Source organism: Gymnoscopelus braueri (assembly GCF_963280865.1).
Source record: "Gymnoscopelus braueri genome assembly, chromosome: 4".
In the NCBI taxonomy this organism is placed as follows: domain Eukaryota; kingdom Metazoa; phylum Chordata; class Actinopteri; order Myctophiformes; family Myctophidae; genus Gymnoscopelus; species Gymnoscopelus braueri.
The window spans coordinates 12,911,465-12,935,570 of NC_137605.1; the positions used below are offsets into that span (position 1 = coordinate 12,911,465).

Genomic DNA, 24,106 nt, shown 5'->3' on the forward strand with positions numbered 1-24,106 from the left:
AGATGGAGATCAATGTCACAAACACATACACTACCCACAGGTTATCCACAGGTTACCCAGCAAATGCCTAAAAGTAAATGAGGCAACAAGGCAACTTTGAAATGTAACATTTAAAACTGTTGAAATGAACAGACATTTCAGGTTTGGAATAAACAAACATAAGGCTATATACGTTTTATGTCTAGGGTTGTGTATGTATGTATGCACTCAGTGGTGTAAAGTAACTACGTACATTTACTCAAATACTGTACTTAAGTAAAATGTTTAGGTACTTTTACTTTAGTGGAATATTTCCCCAATACTTTTACTTCTACTGCACTACTTCTCAGAGGCAAATATTTTACTTTTACTCCACTACAATTATTTGAAAACTTTAGTTACTAGTTACTTTGCAGATTTAAATTATTACATTATAAAACATACACTAACCACTTTAGCCCTATTTTATACATAGGCTATTTGAAAAAATAGCCGATCCACAAGCTCACAAAGCTTCGCATCACGACGCGTTGTGAGCTTGTAGATCTGATATTTTCAAACATTTTAGTACTTTTACTTTTGGTACTTTAAGTACATTTTGATACCAATACTTTTGTGCTTTTACTCAAGTAAATTTTGAATCCCGGACTGATGCTTTCACCTTATGACCCACACAAAGTACATTTACTTGTATAACGAGACAATAAGGAAGAAACCAGACTCAAACAGGCAGCCAAGGGTGTAAAGAAACATGTTTGTATTCAGATCAGAGAGAAATAGAAGGTTACAGTATCACAGGTCCGCATCATCGGTCGCGTCTCTCTGTAGTGTAACAGAGAAAGCACTAGCTTTTAACATTGTCCAGTAACATAAACATATGACATCATAGGATGACAGATCAATCGTCCAGCCGTCGGAGGTGTAATCCTGCCATTGGTGGAGAGCTAGTTGTCGTTAGATGAAGATGATGAAGATGAGGATGATGATGATAGATGATGAAGATGATGATGATGATGTGACAGTTTATCTTTTGGAAAAACAGCGTCCCCGTGTCTGGGTCAACACATTTGACATCGGCTGACCTGTCACTGGTCAGGGGAGATTTGGTGACACTAAGGAAGACAGCTGTAGAAGAGAATATTCTAGATACAGTGTTCTCAAACAATAGATAACCGCAGAAAAGGCCTGCATGACTTTGACCTTGGCTGGCATAGACACAGAGACTGTGAGTACAGAGTACTTTTAACATGACTGAGGTACAGGCCCATATGGCATTATTAATAGGACATTTTAACCAGGTTAAGGGACCCTAGACACATTATGATAATTAAGATAAGAGATCAAATAACTCTATCACGGACCATTACTTGTAACGGAGTACTTCTACATTGCCTGGCCTACTTGTTGTCAATTAGTTGTAGGCCTACAAGCTCTTGTCTTATTGGATCTTGTTTATTCGATACACTTATTTGTTTTAGCTCTTGCTCATTTGATTTTCCTACTTTGTCTCATCTGTTTATGAAAGTAGGTAGCTGATAGATTGCACTTTTACCTTAGCGCTAGGTATACTCTTAGTTGCTTGTTTTAGAAGAGAATGCACTTAATACTTCTGGTGATTAGTAGTTTTGTTCCCTACCTATGTTGAATGCACTTGTACACAATGTATTGTAATATAATGTAATGTAATGTAATACATTGCAGTATCGATACTTTTACTTAAGTAAAACATTTGAGTACTTTTCCCACCACTGTATGCACTATACAGTGATGCATCTATCTTGATGGGTGAGTATATGGCCTCTCCTATAGGTTATTTGTGTGTCAATCTGGGAACCCAGAACCAACTGAAAAGGAAAAACAGCGACCTCTGCTGTTTGTTACTATGTCAGTTGGCTCTGGGAGGAAGAAAACAGAGCACCCGTGCGCAAGGAAACCGGGGTTTTGGTCTGCCTTCAGCGCATCACTTCCGGTGGTGCGACTATGTTTTCATTCCCACTGACAATATTTCTACACGGAACACTAACACCACTTCTCCCAGAGAACATGGATCGTTTTGGTTATAAGCCCACTTGTTTCTATGATGAAAGAGTAAGTTAAAATGTGAATACCTTTCCGTGGTTTTGTCTGCTCCGCGGACGCTATTGTTAAATTAGTTTCGGTTTGTTTCGAGGGGGGAAGGATCGACGGACACGTGAATCCCTCCCACTACATTTGATTGGGTAAAGCGCGGCCTGCTTCCTGATCTGAAGGCACGCCCACTTGTAGGCAGTGCGTACACGTTATGACGAACCTCCCCGACAGATTCCAACGCAGAGCAGAATCTGTTCTTGAGAGATTATTTGTGTGTATACAGGGACACCTTCTGTCCTCTAAGTTCTCCAAAGCGTAAGTGGAGTCTCTCCTTGCCAGTGGTGTAAAGTAACTAAGTACATGTACTCAAGTACTGTACTTAAGAAAATGTTGAGGTATTTTTTACTTTAGTAAAGCACTTCCAATTTTCAATACTTTTACTTCTACTCTACTCCACTAACATCTCAGAGACAAATATTATACTTTTACTCCACTACAATTATTTGAAAACTTTAGTTACTTTGTAATTATTATTAGCCGATTTTGATTATAAATAGCCAATCTACAAGCTCACAATGCATCACGATGCGACACATTGTGAGCTTGTAGATCTGTTATTTTCAAAAGATTGTTATACATTTGAAAACTTGAAATGGGATATTCTGCATAATGAGTACTTTCTACTTTTGGTTCTTTAAGTACATTTTGATACCAAAACTCTTGTACTTTTACTCAAGTATTTTTTTTATTCTAGATTTTTACTTGTAAGGGCGCGCCCCCACCAAGAGTTGGCTTGCTGCTGTTTGCAGAATCTGCCAATGCATTGTCAATGCAAATGCGTTGATTCACGCAAGAGCAGATTTTTCCGCCTCTCGCGCAGACCTTGCGTTTATCTGCTCTCCGCGACTAAGCATAAAACTGCTGGAGGCAGGCGCTGATTTTCTCCCTCTGTCCAATCGGGTGAGTCGAAGGCGGACCGTCTCAAGACTCAGGAAGCAACATGGTGCTCTCAGTGGACCAACTGGTTGTAGCTGTTGCATCTCACCCAGTACTTTATGATTTGACCATGAAAGAGTTCCATATGACTGACATTAAAGAACTGGCCTGGTTACAAGTCAGTGCGGTCGCAAAGGCTTCAGGTTAGTGTAATAATATATTTAGTGTAATAATATTACTCTAACTATATATTTAATAGCCTTGTTAGTTACAAATAGTATTCACTTTTGCACTTGGGGTTCGTACATCTACATACACATTCAGATTTAAAATATAAAGTGCTTACCCCATGGCCACGGATTTTACAATCATGTACGGGCCCTCAGAAGTACCCGTATCTTCCGTATTGTTCAATAAAAAGCTTTTTAATCCGGCAGCCATTTTCTATGTATTGTTTATTTTTTTAATAATGTATCAGAGTGCAATACACCTTTCAACCGATACGGGCGCGTAGTTGAAAGCATATGGAAAAAAATCGAAGAAAATGGCCGGCGATCGGATTAAAAAGCTTTTTATTGAACAATACAGAATATACGGGTACTTAGACCCATGCGCTTTAACTTGTAACATATGTGGCCGGGGGGTGAGCACTTTTTATTTGAAATTTGAACGTTAAGTAGATGTAGTGGTTGTAAATGTAAAACTTTCAAAAAACAGGAACAAGTAGCGCCCAGGGCTAAAGGCATAGCAGCATCATGTTGTGAGCTTGTAGATCGGCTATTTTCGACAGGTTTTGACTTACCGCAAACAAATGCTTAGCCGCTCACCGGGACCAATTGGCTCTCTGTAGTGGGTGGTTTGTTTTGTGATGGTGGGTCCAACAATTGACAAGAGCTCGTCAAATTGGTTCGGCGTCATTCTAAAATACCATCTGAACCTTTCATCGTCAAAGCGAAGCTCTTGGACCAATCCCCAGTAATCCCCTTGCTCTTTCCTTTTTAGGAGAGTGTCATGAACCCAAAATCTTATTTTTTTAGGTTGTTGCTGTTGCATCCCATCCCCTTCCAATAATGCAAGGGCAAGTGCCCTCCGCCTGTCCATCCTATAATAAAGTTGAATAAAGTCGATAAAGTCGTAACGTAACCGGGCCGGTCTACATACAAAGCTAGTCTACGGGCAACGCAACGGGGAGGGAGGGGCTTGAAAGCAAGTGACAGATGCTGATGTGCGTCAGTGGTTGCCTGGCAACGTCAAGGAAGAAGGCGTTGCGGGCTACGGGGAGGCTCCTGAAAGTGAGTGACAGGCGCGACACTCCCGTTTTTTAGAATCCGCTGGCTGCAAAAAACTGTGGCCGCGCACAACCTGCGTTTATCAGCGGCCAGCCAACTCTTGGTGGGGGCGCGCCCTAACACTATAATCGACATCTTCTTCATATTCTTCTACCCTTTCCTCTTCATGGGCCTGCTCTTCGTTTGTTTTATTAGTGGAGGTTTTAAAGAATTTGTTGAGGGATGTATTTTTTTTCGGCGGCGCCATTGCATAACCTGTTTGAGTGTGACTGTCTGACTGTGAGTGTGTGTGGGTGTGTGTGTGTGTGTGTGTGTGTGTGTGTGTGTGTGTGTGTGTGTGTGTGTGTGTGTGTGTGTGTGTGTGTGTGTGTGTGTGTGTGTGTGTTTGTGTTTGTGTTTGTGTGTGTGTTTACCGCGGGCGCAGATTCGGCGCTCCGCTGCAACCACAAATGGAGAATTTGCGTTCAACATAATGCTCTATGATTTCATTGTTATATGGTTGTCTTCATATAAAATGTTGTGTTAGGCTACTACTTTATTTATTATCCAAATAATAATTTGAATATAAATGCATATATATATATATATATATATATATATATATATATATATATATATATATATATATTTAACACTTTACCAACCGGCCAAGGTGGCCGGCAGTGTTTTTAATTACCGGCCAATTAATATTTTATCCGGTCAATGGCCGATAAATACCAGCTAACGGAATCCCTGACACACACACACACACGCTTAACTAAAAAGCATTGCTGTATTGGTTTGTTGAAGAGAGACACATTTTCATAATGCTGACAGAGATAATGATGACACACTCAAAGTCATTGGAGATTTGGAATAATTATGCAACATTTTAGTTTGCTTGAGAGCTGTTTTTAAGCTTAACTGCTTCAGCGTAAACATAAAAAAACGTTTACGTGGAATGGTTCTTGATGTACTGTATTTCATATTGCTACTGTAAAGGACTTTGTAACCATGTTTCGAAAAAGCTCTTTATAAATAAAGTGTATTATTATTATTATTATAAGTAGGGATTGGACGATAATCGTTATCGTTTATTGTGATAAAAACGCTCACAATAAAAAAAACAATTGGGGGGGGGGTCCCCAGATGATGAGCTTAATGTGCAACATTGTTTTCTCACTCAACAGTAAACAAACCAACAGACAGTATAAGTGTTTACAGGGTATCTGCACATTCATAAAGTTACAATTGAATGACCTTTAACACCATTTTAATACCAAACTGGTTTGATTGATTAATTGATTGATTGATGTAGTTTATTTAGTAAGACAAGAGAATAGTACATGACAGTACATAACAGTACATGGAAGTACAAATTCACAATACAAGGTCTACTAAACTGGAAATCTCATTAAGCACTAAGCTTGTTTAAGATGAGAACCCCATGCACACAAATCATGATGTCATATAAGAGGCAGACAGATATACACACTACTATACAGAATGTCATACAATCAGCTTTCAGGTTACTGGTATGAAGAGAGAAAATATATATATATATATATATATATATACACACACACAAGAGGAAAATGAAGGAGGGGGGGTAGGGGGGGGTAGGTTAAGACTTAGACAGGGGCCATTTTCGAATTGCAGCCTCCTGAAGGTGTATCTTTAGGGCAGTTTTGAAAGTGAGTAGGGTTTTACACTCCTTTACTCCTTTTGGTAGGGCATTCCACATTTTTGATGAATAGCATGAGAACGAGTTCATTCCCTTAGTTGAGCCAAATCTGGGTTGAACATGATTTGTGGAGCTGCCTCTGGTGTTATGATCATGGACTTCATTAACATTTTGGAAGTATTTTGACAAATACAGGGGGATCCCAATGTTGTGGTGTATCTTGAAGACCAGGCCCATAGCAAGTTGCTGTACTCTGTCCTCAACCCTAAGTCATCCAATCCTAGCAAAATGAGCAGGGGTTAGATGGGTTTTGTGATTGAGGCCAAGAAGTAGCCTTACAAGTTTGTTTTGGGATGTTTGGAGCCTTGTTTTTAAGGCCTTGGAGGTGTTGTGATACCATGAAGTGCATGCATAATCATAATGACCTTGAATGAGGGCCCCTGCAAGAATCTTCAGAGTATTCTTACTGACTAGACGATCAATCCTCCACAAATAGCGTGTTGTTTGGTTGACATTTTTGATCACTTTTTCTGCGTTTTTGTTACCAGAGAGGTTTGCCTCCAAGATGGAGCCCAGGTAGGTAATTTCATCCTTTCTTTTGATGACATCATCACCCACTTTGATCGTGAAACTCTCTGCCTTGCTAAGGTTAGGACTGGACCCAAAGAGGATGGATTCAGTTTTACCCAGGTGTAATGAAAGTTTGTTGTGAGAGAGCCAGATGCAGATCTTGTTGAGTTCGGAGCTGAGAGTTTTCTCAACCTGCAGCCTGTCCCTGTCCGAGACTAGCAGGGCCGAGTCATCTGCGAACAGGAACAGTTTGCAGTCGCAGGCTGATGACATGTCATTCACATATATCAGGAACAGTAAAGGTCCTAGTATACTTCCTTGTGGGACACCACAAGTCACAGGGAGGGGGGGGGACTGGGTGCCGTTTACTTCCACCACTTGCTCCCTCCCTTCCAGGTAGGATCTCATCCAGTTCACTGACGTATCATCAAAACCTATTGCTTTGAGCTTATTGATCATAATTGGGTGATTAACGGTGTCAAAGGCCTTCTGGAGGTCCAGCATGACCATGGTGTCTCTATTCTGATGGCAGACCCCTGACCCCTGACCCCTGTCCCCTGACCAGCCCCTGATAGGAGCGCAGGTCCGCAGTGGTGGAAAAAGTACTCACATTTTTTACTTAAGAAAAAGTATCAATACTGCAATGTAGAAATACTCTGTTACAAGTAAAAGTCTGGAATTCAAAATGTACTTGAGTAAAAGTACAAAAGTATTGGTACTTAAAAGTACCAAAAGTAAAAGTACTCATTATGCAGAATGTTCTATACACTACACTGACTGCATACACTCACTACATTCAGGATACAGACAGCATGACACTGCAGTGAGACTGGCCATGTGCACACTCTGTGAAACATTAAGTAACATATAATATAGCTGCAGTTGCATGTTAAAGCCACACAGTGGCAATCAAACACCACTCTAATCTATCAAAGTAACAAGACCTGGTGAATCTTGCAGTACCTTTACAGTTAACAGTATGTCAACATGACAGCTCATTTAATAGACTCGAGTAATACTATTGTCAAGTAAAGTTTTATTAAATGCTTCCACTGCTCAGTTTACAAGGTCATAAAAAGATGGGTTACAATACAGTAAGTTATGAATGAATCACTGTAACAGTCAAGGTGTTTTATCAAATTACAGTACAGCTGTGGCAACATTACACACAGTGATAATATTGTATTAAACCTCCTCTACAGTGTAACAACACACATATAATAACATCAAAAAGGCATAATAAAAGCAACAAAGCAAAAACAGTGCAAATAGAATATACAGAAAAATACAATAAAAACATTGTTCTTTTGTGTGTTAATTAATTAATTAATTTATTTTTAGCAGATGCTCTACAAAGAGACAGAGACATCGTCATCTGCGACATCTATTTCATCCGCGACACCTATTTGTCATTGGCTGTCCTGGCTGTCCTTCACTACTTTAAGTGTGGCTCAACAACGGGGGAAATACCAAAACGCTCGCCCCAAAACACAGTCGCCCCTGGGCAAATCCGGCGGTATTACAGGCAAATCGGCAGTATATAGAATGGGGGGCGAGTGTGTTTTGGGGCGAGTTTTTTTTTATTTTCTCATTTGTTTTCCGAGGCGAACTTGTCCGCCCAGCCCAATACTTATGGAATACTTTCATTGCCGTAAGCAAGGAAATACTTCGTTTTGTTGTTACTTTTGGGTAAATGTATTTATGTATTTATTAAGTAGCCGTGTAATAAGCGGGATAATGCATGGGGAGGTAGTCATTATTGAAATTTAAAGCCCTTCAGGGCGATTAGGCGAGAAACAAGCAGGTCTATGATAACAATCACACACACACGCTGACAAGCCGCACACACACGGCGCGCGCGCACACACACACACACACACACACACACACACACACACACTTACTTACAATTACAGCATGCATCTGCTAATAATATGACTGTCAAGTCATATTCATTCTTGTTTTCCCTCTTTTTCTTATGGGGGGGGGTATTTCGAAACGAATTCAAACACGTTTTTAAAAATATGTACGTAATACCTTTTCAACTTTAAAATGTTTTGACAATAGCAGATCTACAATCTCGGCGTGCATCACATGGCGTTGTGAGCTTGTAGATCTGCTATTTTCACTACTAAATAAGTGCTTAAGTAGTTGATTCATAATGCTTTTTGTTTGGGTCCCAGGGAGACATCACATTGGCTGTGGTTACATGGACAGTTTTATTCGGAATGAATACACTTCTATTCGGAATGAATGAATGGATGAATTCATTCAGAATAGAAATACTTGTGTAAACACCTCAATTGGAATAGAATATTCTATTCCAGTCTGACCCGAATGAATTTTCATTCGGGTTAGGAGGGGTGGTATATACCGTTTGAATCGGTATATACCAATCGGAATTGACCATATAAACACTTTATTCCGAACGCTCCTGTCTGTTTGGAATACATGCATTCCTTTGTGCATGTCCGTGCTTAGTAGTGCTGTCAGACTTGTCCAAAAAAAAACTGTCAAATCTCTAATTCGGCCACAGTTGGTGCTGAGAAGCGCTCGCTTCTGCGGGATAAAATTAATGATTCTATTCTATAGCGTCATTTAATAAGCCAGTAATGGTTAAGCCCAGACTTGTCCAGGTAAGGAGAACGGACGCTCCGAGGATTTCTGGCCTAGGCTACACTTATATTGATCTTTTTCTAAACGGATATTGTAGTCCTCCGTTTTTAAAAAGAATCCCTGGCCAAATGACAAAGATAACAAAAAATCCCTGTCCACACATAAACACAGAAACGTATTGATCCGCTGCATGTTTCAATTTTAAATCAGATTTTACGTTTATTTTATATATGAGGGGCCAAATACATACATTTTTAATCACATGTTAAGGCCCAATACTGCAATAGCTCTGCATTATTTTAATAGCATACGTGAACAAAAATTACGAAAACAACATTATTAGGGCACAGCTGCAGCGCAAACAGATGAGTTTTACTTCATCAATTCATTCCATGGGCAGGGTTTTCGTCACAGTGAATGAGTTCCAGCATGTTTCAAAGCTTTTCATAATAATACAAGAAAAACGTGACATTCGGCATAATGAGTTGCCTATACAGAAGTTTTCAAACTTTTTAGTGCCAAGGACCCCCAAATTGATATATATTTGGCCGCAAATTTCACGCAAATCGGTAGACATGATCTCTACAGTCATGTGATCAAGTCGGATCACTTAGATTTTTCATATTCCATCCTGATTGGCTTGACATCTAAAGTTTGCAGAGTGGCCCGTTTTGAACAAAATGTTGCAAATCATGAAAGCAGTGTCCGATTGCGGTGAAACTTTGCACGCACATTTGCACTACGTTTTCAACATTGCCCTATTATAGCGCCACCAGGAGGCCAACTTATATAAAACTCATTTATTTATATTACTCCTTCAGATTTTATCCAAACATCACACACGGTACACATGATCTCTATAGTCAACGGATCAAGACGGATCCGTCCGATCCGCCTGATTTTTCACATTCCAGCCTGATTGTCGAATTCCGAACATTGCTGCCCCACACTATCCTACCTGACCTGGCGGAGACCTGTGCTCCGAGGAGCACTTTTTCTAGTTGCTTATATTTTATAAACATTACACACAAGTCTAAACCATATATGTGTCTACATTATTCACTAAAGTCCACGTTTGCATACAGACATGTTGCATAGGCCTGATGCTAATACTGAGCCATTGTCTGAAGAGGAGAGACTGGCTGCTAGCTGTGAATTGTAAATTACCATTCTATTCTTAACTTGAAGCTATAAAAAATGCAATTCATTATTGTTAACTTGAAGACAGTTTGATCAGAGAGTGGCCTCTCCACACCTCAACAGCTGGGTGGGCCAGGATGCAGGATGCAGCCAGAGAGACAAACATTTAGGACCTGATCAAAGGAGTTGATCTGATCACCTTTAGGTCTCACCTCCACACACGCAGGAACCTCCTCCTTATTCTAATGTGAGCTACAGTGTATAAGAATCAAACTGAAATGTGACATTAGGACTGTGCCATTCCGAGGCCGTGAGGCTATGCTGTTTGTTACTGAATAAACCGAACGCTGATCCGAACCAGTCTGGACGTCTTCTACACTTTATTCCAAGCAGGCTTAGTAACCCACAGTCCAAAACAGACACGACACATTCATTTTATGTTTGGTAAAAAAAAAATACGTTTCTTTTTTTCATTTAAACAAAACATGATTTATTCCCCCAAATACAAAACACCATTTACAAAAAATAAACACATTGTTTTTCCTTTTTCCTGAAATACAAACAGGACTCTATCAAACTAAACAAATAATAAAGCAACACATCAGAACTTTTAATGCTTCTGAACAAGAACATATAACAGATGGAACAGCTTCTGAGCAAATTTTTTCATATTATGATAAGTTTAATGGAAAAGCATTTTTAAAAATGTTTTACAAAACAAAAAAACAATCTTTTGTTCAGGAAAAAAAAACACTTTTCAAAAGAATTACGGAACGTTTAAAAAAATAAATAAAGAAGAAGAAAGAAATATCATCCATTTTAAAACACTTTTAAGAATTAGTGAATATAGCCATGTCACGATCTTCTGTCTGTCCTGCCCTTTAGTCCAGGGGCCAACACTGATATTCTCACAAATTGGGATCACCCAAGGTGACCGTACATTTTTCGTATTTTTGTCTTCCTACATGTCTCTAGTTTATATTTTGGTATGATACATCTGCCAATCAAGTAGCTTAATGAAGTAGTTATCACTCTCTAAACAAACCTATCCCCATATAAAACTGTGATGTGTGTGAATCATTTATATGACTTCTAGACAATACTTTTTGGAAACCAATGGTCTTTTAAACAGTTGACCCTAGGGTAATTTTACCAATAGAATCCATTTCTGCTGAGGAAAAGTTGGTATTGTGCATATTTAATGAGATAATTTGCTTATTTGAACAATTTGTGGAAATAATTGCATGATGAATACAATTACAGTTAGATATTTCAAAAAGTGTAAAACACATGAGCCATAAAAAAAATACATTTTAGGAAGGAAGCTCTGGTCCACATAAAATCTGCCCTCTGCTATGATTGGCACCCGGGGCAGACTTTGGTGTCTGCATAAACCATGTCTGGTTCATGTAGACAACTGTTATTGGTGTTATTTGTATTTTTACCCTGCTGCCATCATTTTAATTGCAGAGGTTAAATCCCTCTTTTCTATATACAATGGTTTTATGATTGAACTTGTTGAATTCATTCTTGGTGTGGTTGTTTTGGTGATGTTACTGCTCTTCCCTGGATGTAAAGAACCTGTGCAGAGATAGAACAGAGCCCTAGAGACTCCTAAAACTAGATGGCATATCGTCTACAGCAGTACTTATTGGATTAACAGCAGTACTTGTACGATTAACAACAGTGATTATAGGACCAACAGCAGTGATGCTAGGATAGTAGTGATTACAGGAGTAACAGCAGTGCTTTTAGAACGTTTAGCCCTAAAAGCATCGTTGCACAAGTCACTTTCACAGCAGTCAACCTTTTCTCCATCATATTCTTGACGATCACAAACGCTCTTTGAGGCGCAGCCCACCATGATGTCTGTGACAAAACAAAACCAAAGAAAGAAATCTACGTAATACTTCACTATTAAAGGTTTGAGAACCAGTGACATAGAAAACTGACTCTCTCTCACACACACGCGCACACACACACACACACGCACGCACGCACGCACGCACATACACACACACACACACACACACACACACACACACACACACACACACACACACACACACACACACACACACACACACACACACACACACACACACACACACACACACCAGTGGCGTAACGCAGAATCGCGGGGCCTCCCCGCGGGAGTTTCACATGCGTGCACATAGACCCGCACCCGCATAGACCCGCATAGACCCGCACCCACACCTGTGCGTGCACATAGAATCTAATTCGGGTCTAATTCGGTTCTATTTGACCAATATAAATCAACTTTTTTCTTTTTTTTTGCCGTAAAAATATTTGTATCAGCGCAGGCGGGGCCCCCCCTGCTGGTGGCCCCCCCGCACCGCATCACTTGCTGCCCCTCCGTTACGCCACTGACACACACACATATGATGTACGGGTCATTACATTACTGTCTCTACTTAATGTAATGGTCCATGCCTAGATAAATCATTGTACATTCTTCTGAACTGAGGAATGTGAAATATATGGGTAAACAGGAGAAGCATCTTCATAAGATTATTACCTATTCCTGAGAAGCAGTGATCCTGATCTCCAGTACATGGTAGAATGTGGGAGCAGTCGTCACCTTCGCAAGTGAAGCACTTCAATCCGTTGGGAGTATCGTTGACAGGAGCTGTAAGGGTTAAATGTATAAAATGTCATATTGATGATGTGTTCAACCTTTAACCTCATGTACAATAAAACAACATTCACATATTTACATGTACGAACTGTGTAGTTAGTTAAAACACAAGTTTATTGTAGTTGTCCTCTGGCACAGCTAAAAGTTATTACATTCATGTAAAAACACCATAGAGGTACAGTAGGTCTTCATAAATGTCTCATCCTCATTCATATGTTGTGTTTATCATTCATATGTACAGTGTTATAGTTTTTATCATTCATATGTACAGTGATTATAGTGTTTATCATTAATATGTACAGTGTTATAGTGTTTATAATTCATATGTACAGTGTTATAGTGTTTATCATTAATATGTACAGTGTTATAGTGTTTATCATTCATATGTACAGTGTTATAGTGTTTATCATTCATCTGTACAGTGTTATAGTGTTTATTATTCATATGTACAGTGTTATAGTGTGTATCATTCATATGTACAGTGTTATAGAGTTTATCAAACATAGATTAAAACACACAACAGATGGTTATAATGTAGTTACTTACGTTCGATTGTGTTGCAGAGGTCAGTGCTACAACACAGGTCAAATATATGTATATCTCTCAAAGTTATTGAGCCAGTAAAACACTCATCATCTGCCTTGCAACTCTTCTCAGTAAAATTCTCGTAGTTAACTGGATCTGAAAAACAAACAAGATATTATATCTCTGCCAAATAATATGATAATCATACTAGAAAGATACTGTAATCTATCGACAGAGTTTTAACCTCACAAAAATGAATTGCAGAGGTTATACTTCTGTTACATACCCTGATAGAATCTGTATGTTCGTGCAAAACATTTATCAGAACTATCAGTACAGTTCTGTCTTTCTTCAGTACTTTCTCCTGTATCTCCCGGGTCAGACACGTAACATTCCAAAGCAGATCCTGAGACAACAGATAGAAGACAGTCAGGTTACAATATAAACTAATGTAAACATTAAACACATTCCATCATGCATGTCTATTAGGAGCAGTGTGTTAGTTTAACTTTTCATCATTTTGCCACCGTTAGATTTATCCTCACTGAGGATAGTGTTGAAAAGTGTGGAAATGGAATTAAAACGTCCTTCAATCACTTCTGAGGAGTAATATGTTTATCATTTGTTTCTTTACCCACAGTAAATTATTATTGTTATTACTTTAAGTTTATGACTCCCTGATCTGATAAAGTAGGTCATTGTTTTAGGAGCATTTGGTTATTAACAGGTCAGTACATTATGTTCAGCTGCCTTTGATGAATTCCTCTTACAGTTGGAAGGCTTGAAGTTTGAAAGTGTCTCTTCAGGACTAGAAGTAACTCGCTCCCTATGGGCCGAAGTCCAGACTGATACCGTGGAGGAACGTGAGAATGAACCCCCCATCTGAACATATTTTGTAACAGGGACCCCCAATTCCCCACACAAGATTTTTTATGTTTGAAAGATATTCAAAATTTTCAAATTTGAATTTTAAGATTTGTATTATCAATAGATCTACACGCTTACAAGCTCACAATGTGTCACAGAGCTTAGATCTGGTTAAACTGATTTTGATGCAGTAATAAGTTTGCTTTCAGCTTTCTGTTATATGTGACTAATTTAAAGGTAGGGTAAGTGATATGTTTTGGTTAAAACAAAAAGTATTTTGTTAAAAGGTTAAAGCACTATATTGTGATAGTAATCATTGCTATAGAGTGTTTGTTCAGTAACAGGAGTCTCCCCGTCTCTCCAGCTCTTTAATAAACAGAAAATACATTTTCCGGTAGGTGTCAAAATCTCAGCCAATCAGGAGAAAGTACCCATTTTTAAGCTTCATTTTTATACTGTTCCAGTTCCAATTTTGCTTGCTCATTTCTTCAGTAAGAGCGAGATCCCAAACCGACGCGACGCTGCCATGACAGCGTCGCGACCGGTACCGACCCGGCGGACGGGTCGGTACCGGTCGCTACCGGGTCGACGGACTACCGACAGAACCGACCTTTAACCGACGCACCGACGCTTTCACCAACGTTGCCACGGAAGCGTCGCGACCGGGTCGACGGTACCGACGCAGTACCGACGACCACCGACCTTTAAGCAACCTCCTACCGAAGCGTCGCGACCGGGTCGACGGTACCGACGCAGTACCGACGACCACCGACCTTTAAGCAACCTCCTACCGACCCGCCATCCGTGGACTGTGGTGGAGTTTTTTTTTTTTTTGCACATTGAAGTTGAGATTTCATTAAGCCAGATCTTTGTCAATTTTACTTCAATTCTTATCATTTTAATGTTTATATGATCTTTAAAGGATATATTTTAATTTGGTATCAGTCATGATTTTTTTGTAATTTATTAAGATTTATTGCCTTATTTTCTCATGGCACCAAGTCAATTTCCGATCAATCTACCATATATGCAGTCTTCTGGCACAGCTTTTCCCCCCCCCCACCTGCCCAACCACCCACCCACCGGGACCGCCCCCCCGGACCCCCCCTCGGCCCAAGGTGTCACTCATATGATGTGGTTTGCACTGTCTTGTCCTGTCTTGCACCAGTCCTGTTGTAAACCGCGCTCCACTGCATCAAACCAAATTCCTAACATGTCTACATGTCATGGCAATAAAGTCTTCTGATTCTGATTCTGATAATAATGTTTTAATTTGCGCATTGACACTTTTTTTTTTTTTTTCTGTAATTTATGTCCACACGCTTAGTTACGCACGTAACATAATCTATCTATCTATCTATCTATCTATCTATCTATCTATCTATCTATCTATCTATCTATCTATCTATCTATCTATCTATCTATCTATCTATCTATCTATCTATCTATCTATCTGTCTGTCTGTCAATTAATCTATCATCAATCACAAGGGTTTTCAGCCCAAGGACCCCCTAGCTGAGAGAGTGATGAAGCAGGGACCCCTGTACATTGTATATATTTTTTCATCCACCGATAGCTCTCTGATCTACATGCTCACAACGCGCTTGCGCTTCGAGGCTATGGAGCTTGTAGATTGGCTTGTAGATCGATCTGTCTGTCTGTCTGTCTGTCTGTCTGTCTGTCTGTCTGTCTGTCTGTCTGTCTGTCTGTCTGTCTGTCTGTCTGTCTGTCTGTCTGTGTTGACAAGCTTCATTTCAACACCCGCACACTTCAGCACCTTGGACAGAGTTACTGGGTTGAGAGTAGAAGAAAAGGCGAAGAAAAAATAAATTATGAAAAATGACGGCGCGATACGATGGAGCTGGTAGATCTGTCTGTCTGTCTGTCTGCCGGTCTGTCTGCCTGTCTGTCTGCCTGCCTGCCTGCCTGCCTGCCTGCCTGCCAGAAGTCCTCGGCAGTAACACACACACACACACACACACACACACACACACACACACACACAAACGCACACGCACACATAATAAATTAGATTAAAATCCCTAAATCTATCTATCTATCTATCTATCTATCTATCTATCTATCTATCTATCTATCTATCTATCTATCTATCTATCTATCTATCTATCTACAGTTTAGCTGTTAATTCTTGCACGATCTTCAAACGGCTGCCCATTGAATACCGTAGGTGTCCTGAGGTATATGAAAAAAATAACAAATCAGGCGTGGACTTTGGGAGCTGTCTGTGTGATCAACAAACGAAACAGATCTTCAAGCTTCAATGCTCATGGGAGAGACGCGTTGTTAGCTTGTAAATCTGTGATGTTACGTCCATAAATTAAGCTTGGGACGTATGATTGGTCAATAAACCTCGTAGGTGGGGCTGAACATATCTGATCTATAAACTCACAACTCATTGCATCCACACGTGTTGTGAGCTTGGAGTTCTGTTTTCACGTGCATAAATTAGGAATTCATTCATTTCATTGGTCAAATGCGACAGACAGACAGACAGACAGACAGACAGACAGACAGACAGACAGACAGACAGACAGACAGACAGACAGACAGACAGACAGACAGACCCAGGCCGTGGGAGGCACTCGATCACACTAACCGATGCGCATTCTTCATTATAATATAAGAATAACAATTATAATAATCCTACACTTTGCAGATATAAATTATGATATTATGAACCATACAATAACCACTTCAGACCTATTTTATACCTACGCTATTTGAAAATAGCAGATCTACAAGCTCACAATAACTGAGCTTGTAGATCTGCTATTTTTTGAACAACGTGATGTTAATCACTGCGTCGGGAGCTTACATTGGGGGCTGTCATTATTGCTGGACTGATATTATTTATGGGGGTTTAAAGATTTAAAGATAGACAGACAGACACACAGACACGCCTTTTTTATAGGCTAGGTTTATTTCATATTTCATTTTTGAAACCGCTCCATTGGCAGCGCAAAGGTGGAGGTTGGGGGTCCCTAATGAAACCCCCAAAAAGGTTAGACTACAATGGGCTATATATGTACAGTAGACGTTGTGTATTATTATGTTACGTGCGTAATTACGCACGCGGCAAAAATCTGATTGATATCTTTAGATAAAGACAGAAATTAAATAATAAAAAACTTGAATGATAGCAAATCAAAATATAAACTTGTCAGATCATAGAAACATTAAAATTATTAGAATTCAAGTACAAATGCCAGAGATGTGGCGAATGAAATCTCAACTGCTCTCTGTCTCATGCGCAAAATATTCTGATCTACAATTGTTATGAGTCTCCCCCTCGGCTTGGTGGGGGGTCCGGGGGGTGGTCCCGGTGTGGGTGGGCACGCAGGTGGAGGGGCGAGGGGAAGAGCTGCGCCAGAAGAGTGCAGATATGGTCGATGGATCAGAAATACACGTTGCGGTGCCATGAACGATTGACTCCGTCGCTGGGTCTGTATGGGGGGTCGGCGGGTAGCGACTGCATCATGGCAGCGCCGGTTGCGTCGGTGCAGGCCGCGACGGTTTCGGTTCAGGCTGCGACAGTGCCGGGTGCGTCGGTGTAGGCCGCCACAGCGTGGCTACCGGGTCGACGGACTACCGACACAACCGACCTTTAACCGACGCACCGACGCTTTCACCGACGCTGGACCGGGTCGACGGAGTACCGACCCACCAACGCAGTACCGACGCAGTACCGACGCAGTACCGACCACCGACCTTTAAGCAACCTCCTGCCGACCGTGGACAGACTCTCCGCTGACCCCGCTGTGGCAGAGTTTTTTTTATTTTTTTTGCACATTGAAGTTGAGATTTCATTAAGCCAGATCTTTGTCAATTTTACTTCAATTCTTATCATTTTAATGTTTATATGATCTTTAAAGGTTATAACTTAATTTGGTATCAGTCATGACTTTTTTGTAATTTATTAAGATTTATTTCCTTATTTTCTCATGGCACCAAGTCAATTTCCGATCAATCTACCATATCTGCAGTCTTCTGGCACAGCTGTTCCCCCCCCCCCACCTGCGTGCCCCCCCCCCCCACCGGGACCCCCCCCCGGACCCCCCCTCGGCCCAAGGTGTCACTCATAATAATCTTCTTTTTTTCTGTAATTTATTTCCACGCGCGTAGTTATGCACGTAACATAATCTATCTATCAATCTATCTATCTATCTATCTATCTATCTATCTATCTATCTATCTATCTATCTATCTATCTATCTATCTATCTATCTATCTATCTATCTATCTATCTATCTATCTATCTGTCAACTATCATCTGTCACAAGGCTTTTCAGGCCAAGGACCCCCTAGCTGTGAGAGAAATGAAGCAGGGACCCCCTCTATATTTTATATAAGCTCACAGGTTATGAGAGGGGGGGGGGGCACGGGGATAGCTTGTGGGGGTGGGGGTGTAGGGGGGGGGGGGGTCATTGTTGAGGTACATTTAGTAGATCTAAATATAGCCTTTATTTATACGCAAATATAACCACTCAATGACACCCAAAATCATTTTGCAGCTGTTGTTGTATTCTCATTCCGTCCTAGCTGCGTCAAAGAAATGATTGTACCGGTGACCTTGTAGTTTAGCCATTTTCAAAGGAATTCTATACATTTTAAAACTTGCGAAATTGGACCTTCTGCATAACGATTACTTTTGGTACTTTAAGTACATTTTTATACCAATACTTTGGCTCTGTATAGGATGCTTTTACTCCAATTTAAATTCTGGACTTTTACATGTGACAGAGTAGGCCTATTTCTACATTGCAGTATTACTTTAACTTAAGTAAAACATTGGAGTACTTTTCCACCACTGATGCATATACTCTTTCATGTGAGATGTGACGAGATGATGTGGGTTAATTAACGAGAAAACATCTGAGTAACCTGAGCATGTGAGAGCGTCTCTGAGTAGGCCTAGGTGATTACTGACCTGTCAATCACATGCGCGCAACAGTGAGCTGTCACAGAACATCAACATTAATGTAATAATAATAATAATAATAATAATAGCGTAATAGTAGTATTATTAATAATAATATTAATATTAATATTAATATTAATAATAATAATAATAATATTAATAATAATAATAATACTAACAATAGCGTTATAGTAGTTCTATTAATATTAATAATATTAATAATATTTATAATAAAAATAATACCATGATACTTTCAAAAAGATGTATGTCTGTCTGTGCACACACGCTGCACAGTCAGACACGCACACGCACACACACACACACACACACACACACACACACACACACACACACACACACACACACACACACACACACACACACACACACACAGACAGACAGACAGACAGACAGACAGACAGACAGACAGACAGACAGACAGACAGACAGACAGACAGACAGACAGACCATGGCCGTGGTAGCGTAACCAATGCGCTTTCTTAATTACAATAATAAAAAGTATAATAAACCTACACTTCACAGATATAAATTATTATATTATGAACCGTACAGTAACCACTTCAGACCTATTATATACATAAGCTATTTGAAAATAGCAGATCCAGCTCACATTAACTGTTGTTATGAGCTTACAGATTTAACGATAGACAGACAGACACACAGACACGCCTTTTTTTTAGGCTAGGTTTATTTCATTTTTCATTTCTGAAACCGCTCCATTGGCAGCGCAAAGGTGGAGGTTGGGGGTCCCTAACAAAACCCCCAAAAAGGTTAGACTACAATGGGCTATATATGTACAGTAGATTGCGTAATTACGCACATAACATAATAATACACAACGTCTACTGTACATATATAGCCCATTGTAGTCTAAACTTTTTGGGGGTTTCATTAGGGACCCCCAACCTCCACCTTTGCGCTGCCAATGGAGCGGTTTCAAAAATGAAAAATGAAATAAACCTAGCCTATAAAAAAGGCGTGTCTGTGTGTCTGTCTGTCTATCTTTAAATCTTTAAACCCCCATAAATAATATCAGTCCAGCAATAATGACAGCCCCCAATGTAAGCTCCCGACGCAGTGATTAACATCACGTTGTTCAACAAATAGCAGATCTACAAGCTGAGGTATTGTGAGCTTGCAGATCTGCTATTTTCAAATAGCGTAGGTATAAAATAGGTCTGAAGTGGTTATTGCATGGTTCATAATATCATAATTTATATCTGCGAAGTGTAGGATTATTACGGGGCCAGAGCTCAGCTCTGGACCTGTTTTAATGTTCCCCTCTTTTTTCTTCTGCCACTTTTGGCAGTTCTGGCTGAACCGTGCATACGCTTTTTACGAAACTTGGCCATATGGTAGATGGTCATGAAAAACTATCAAGAAATAATTCTCACAATCTTTCGTCAAAAGGTGGCGCTATAGCAAAATGCCAACTTTGAACAGGTACAACTCATGCCCTGTTTGACCTACAGCCATGAAACTTCAATATACATATGCGTCTACTCATGATCAACAACTTTCACACTCTGACTTTTGACCTCTGACCTTTAGATCTCCCACCATTTTGAATTATATGAAAAACAGTTAAAACCTATCTCCTCCTGGGATTTTTGAGTAATCTGCACGAAACGTTTTACACATGAACTTTGGACCTATGCCGACAAACATGTGCAAAAGATTTTCCATAATTGAAAAAATGAAGCTTTAATGAGCCAATGAATATTGCAGTTTTATGACAATTATTCATCTGCCCCTAACACATACATGCAGACTCACATTTCTTTGAAACTTTGCGGTAATGTTGAGGGTCATTCCAAATATCACTGAAACCAATCTTATTCCAATTGGTCAAAGGGGGGCGCTATAGCGATTTTTTGAAAATGCAAACTTTAAACAGGCAAAAGTCATGCCTCGTTTGGCCGACAGCCATTAAACCTGCTTACACATGTGCCTTGACTCATGAGGAACACATGTATCACGTTGACCAGTAAGCTCCACCCTTAGATTGTCCGCAATTTTGAGCAGTTTGAAAAACACTTAAACCCAGGATTTTCCAGCTATTTGCGTGAAACTGTATCATCTGAGTCATCTCCTTTTTCACAGGTTCTTGTCTGTTGGTGCAATGGCTTCTCCCTTAAATGTGTGCCTCGCAACCTGAAGGTTGCCAGTTCAAGCCTCACTTGATGCATACTCATTTAAGTTGAATTGCAAAAAACATGACTGTATCAATGAATACATGTGCAAACGGTAAAGATAACATGAACTGCTTATTTGAGAGTATGTTTTTTCAATGTATGACGTACTTCATTGTGAAAATAGCCGATCTACAATCTCACAACTTTTCAGATAGCAACGTTTTGTGAGCTTGTAGATCGGCTGCTTTCACTGGTTTTGGTTTCGAGGAGACATACCATTTCTCTATTGGTAAATGGTTTGTGAACGAGTGATCTTAGTGTTAGTGAAACAGGGGCTTGGTTCATGACAGATGGCAAAAGTTTATGATCTTCAACAGACAACTTCAGCCTGGATGAAGCTATAGCACTACAGGTAGTGTCTCAGCCTGTGAGTCCGAAGGTTGAGAGTTTGATTCCTGTCAATGGCAATAGGTTGAGCTGTCTGTTTCTCTCACTCTGTCTATCTGGCTCTGGTAGGTGGGTCATTCCACTTTACAATTGCATTGCAAAAAACATGACTGCATCAAATAATGCATGTGCAATTTTTTAAGATAACATGAAATGCTTATTTGAGAGTATGTTTTTTCAATGTATGACATACTTCATTGTGAAAATAGCCGATCTACAATATACTAATGCAATTTTGAGCAGTTTGAAAAACACTTAAACCCAGGATTTTTCAGCTATTTGCCTGAAATGGTATCATATGTCTCACCTCCGTGTTCACTAGTTCAGGTCTGTTGGACCAATGGCTTCCTGCTTAAGTGTGTGCCTCACAACCTCAAGGTCGCCAGTTCAAGTCTCACTTGGTGCAGACTTCATTTAAAGTGCATTGCAAACAACAAGACTGTATTAATGAGTACATGTGCAATTGTTAAAGATAACATGAAATGCTTATTTGAGGGTGTGTTTTTTCAATGTATGACATACGTCATTGTGAAAATAGCCAATCTACAATCTCACAACTTTTCAGATAGCAACGTGTTTCTGAGCTTGTAGATCAGCTACTTTCACCAGTTTCAGCCAAGGGCTTGGTTCATGACAGAAGGCAAAAAGGTATGATCTTCAACAGACAACTTCAGACTGGACGAAGCTGTAGCACTACAGGTCGTGTCTCAGCCTGTGAGTCCAAAGGTCGAGTGTTCGATTCCTGTCAATAGCAATAGGTTGAGGTGTCCATGTGTGAGGTTCTTAACCTGGGATTGCCCCCCTGCGTCCTATGTATGTCCACCTCAGCTGGGTCGAGCTTAAAAGTAATTTCACCTGTTGGAATCATTTGCTTTGTCTCAATTTCAATCTATTCCGTTTCCATGTCTTATTGTGCTATTATTGCACTTTGCTTTTTGTCTGTCTGTCTGTCTGTCTGTCTGTCTCTCTGTCTGTCTCTCTGTCTCTATGTCTGTCTCTCTGTGTCTGTCTCTGTCTCTCACTCTGTGTCTGTCTGTCTCTCTGTCTGTCTCTCTGTCTGTCTGTCTCTCTGTCTCGGTGTCTGTCTCTCTGTGTCTGTGTCTGTCTCTGTCTCTCACTCTGTGTCTGTCTCTCTGTCTCTCTGTCTCTGTGTCTGTGTCTGTGTCTGTGTCTGTGTCTGTGTCTGTGTCTGTGTCTGTCTCTCTGTCTGTGTCTGTCTGTCTGTCTGTCTGTCTGTCTGTCTGTCTGCCTGCCTGCCTGCCTGCCTGCCTGCCTGCCTTTTTACCCGCTTAGCGAAAGCTGCGGGTCTATGAAGAGGCAGACCTACGACTCATCATTCGACAAATTTGCATTCGACAGATTCATTTGCATTCGACAGATTTGTTCGACAGATTTGCGTCATTGGCTGTCGTTTAAGCCAATGGGATACTTTCCCATACTCTGAACGGGCGGCCTCGTCCTCCCAAGCTATGGGACTATGCAGTCCTCCGAGCGCTAGCCGAATTTGGCTAATAGTTAGCTTGTATGATGTTACTAACTAACTGTTTTTAGCCAAGCGCGCTAATGTCCGCTCCCCATTAGTTATCGACGCAATTCGCGTTATTACTCTCGTAATTTTCATGTATTGTACATCCCAAAATAAAATTTATTAACCATGTTATGGTGCTGTAATGACTTTATATTTTCTCAACATAATACTGTCTTTCACACGGGCCTTGGAAAAGAGGATCACTTCCGCCATTTTCTTCTTCGTTGGTCTAAACAATGACACGGTTGCCAGATTTTGAGAGAAAAATAAGCAACCAGGTCAATGAAAACAAGCCCAAAGACTTAAGTGACTATTAGGCTACATGAGCACTTTAAACCTATATGCATCGGCTATTTGATAATAGACGACTTGGCAATAGCCGATCTACAAGCTCACAACAAAATAATAACAAATAACAAGCAACTACCTACATTTACAAGCAACTTCACAGAAAAAAAGGTCGCTTGTAATTACTATACATGGCAACACTAGTACGAGTACTTTTCCCACCACTGTTGCTGTTTTTAACATGACTGCCCTGTTTACAAATGAATGAATACACACTACAACCAAGGTTACTGTAGCAACATTTTTCATGTAAGGTATGACGCTAAAATCAGCTGCATTTTATCAGAAAAAAGCAGATCTACAAGCTCACAACGCATCGCCGCCTTGTGAGCTTGTAGATCTGCTATTTTTTATTATGACGTTTTATTGAATAC

The 24,106-nt window shown here is 40.1% G+C and overlaps 1 long non-coding RNA gene across 1 annotated transcript in view; it reads right to left on the minus strand.

Moving 5' to 3' along the window:
* Positions 1-12,862: 12,862 nt before the first annotated feature.
* The window catches only part of LOC308083728, a 16,451-nt gene continuing 5,207 nt past the window's right edge, over positions 12,863-24,106 (minus strand). The window contains exon 3 of the long non-coding RNA XR_013933001.1: positions 12,863-12,913. This is a non-coding gene — a long non-coding RNA (uncharacterized lncRNA). The remainder of the gene's footprint in view (positions 12,914-24,106) is intronic.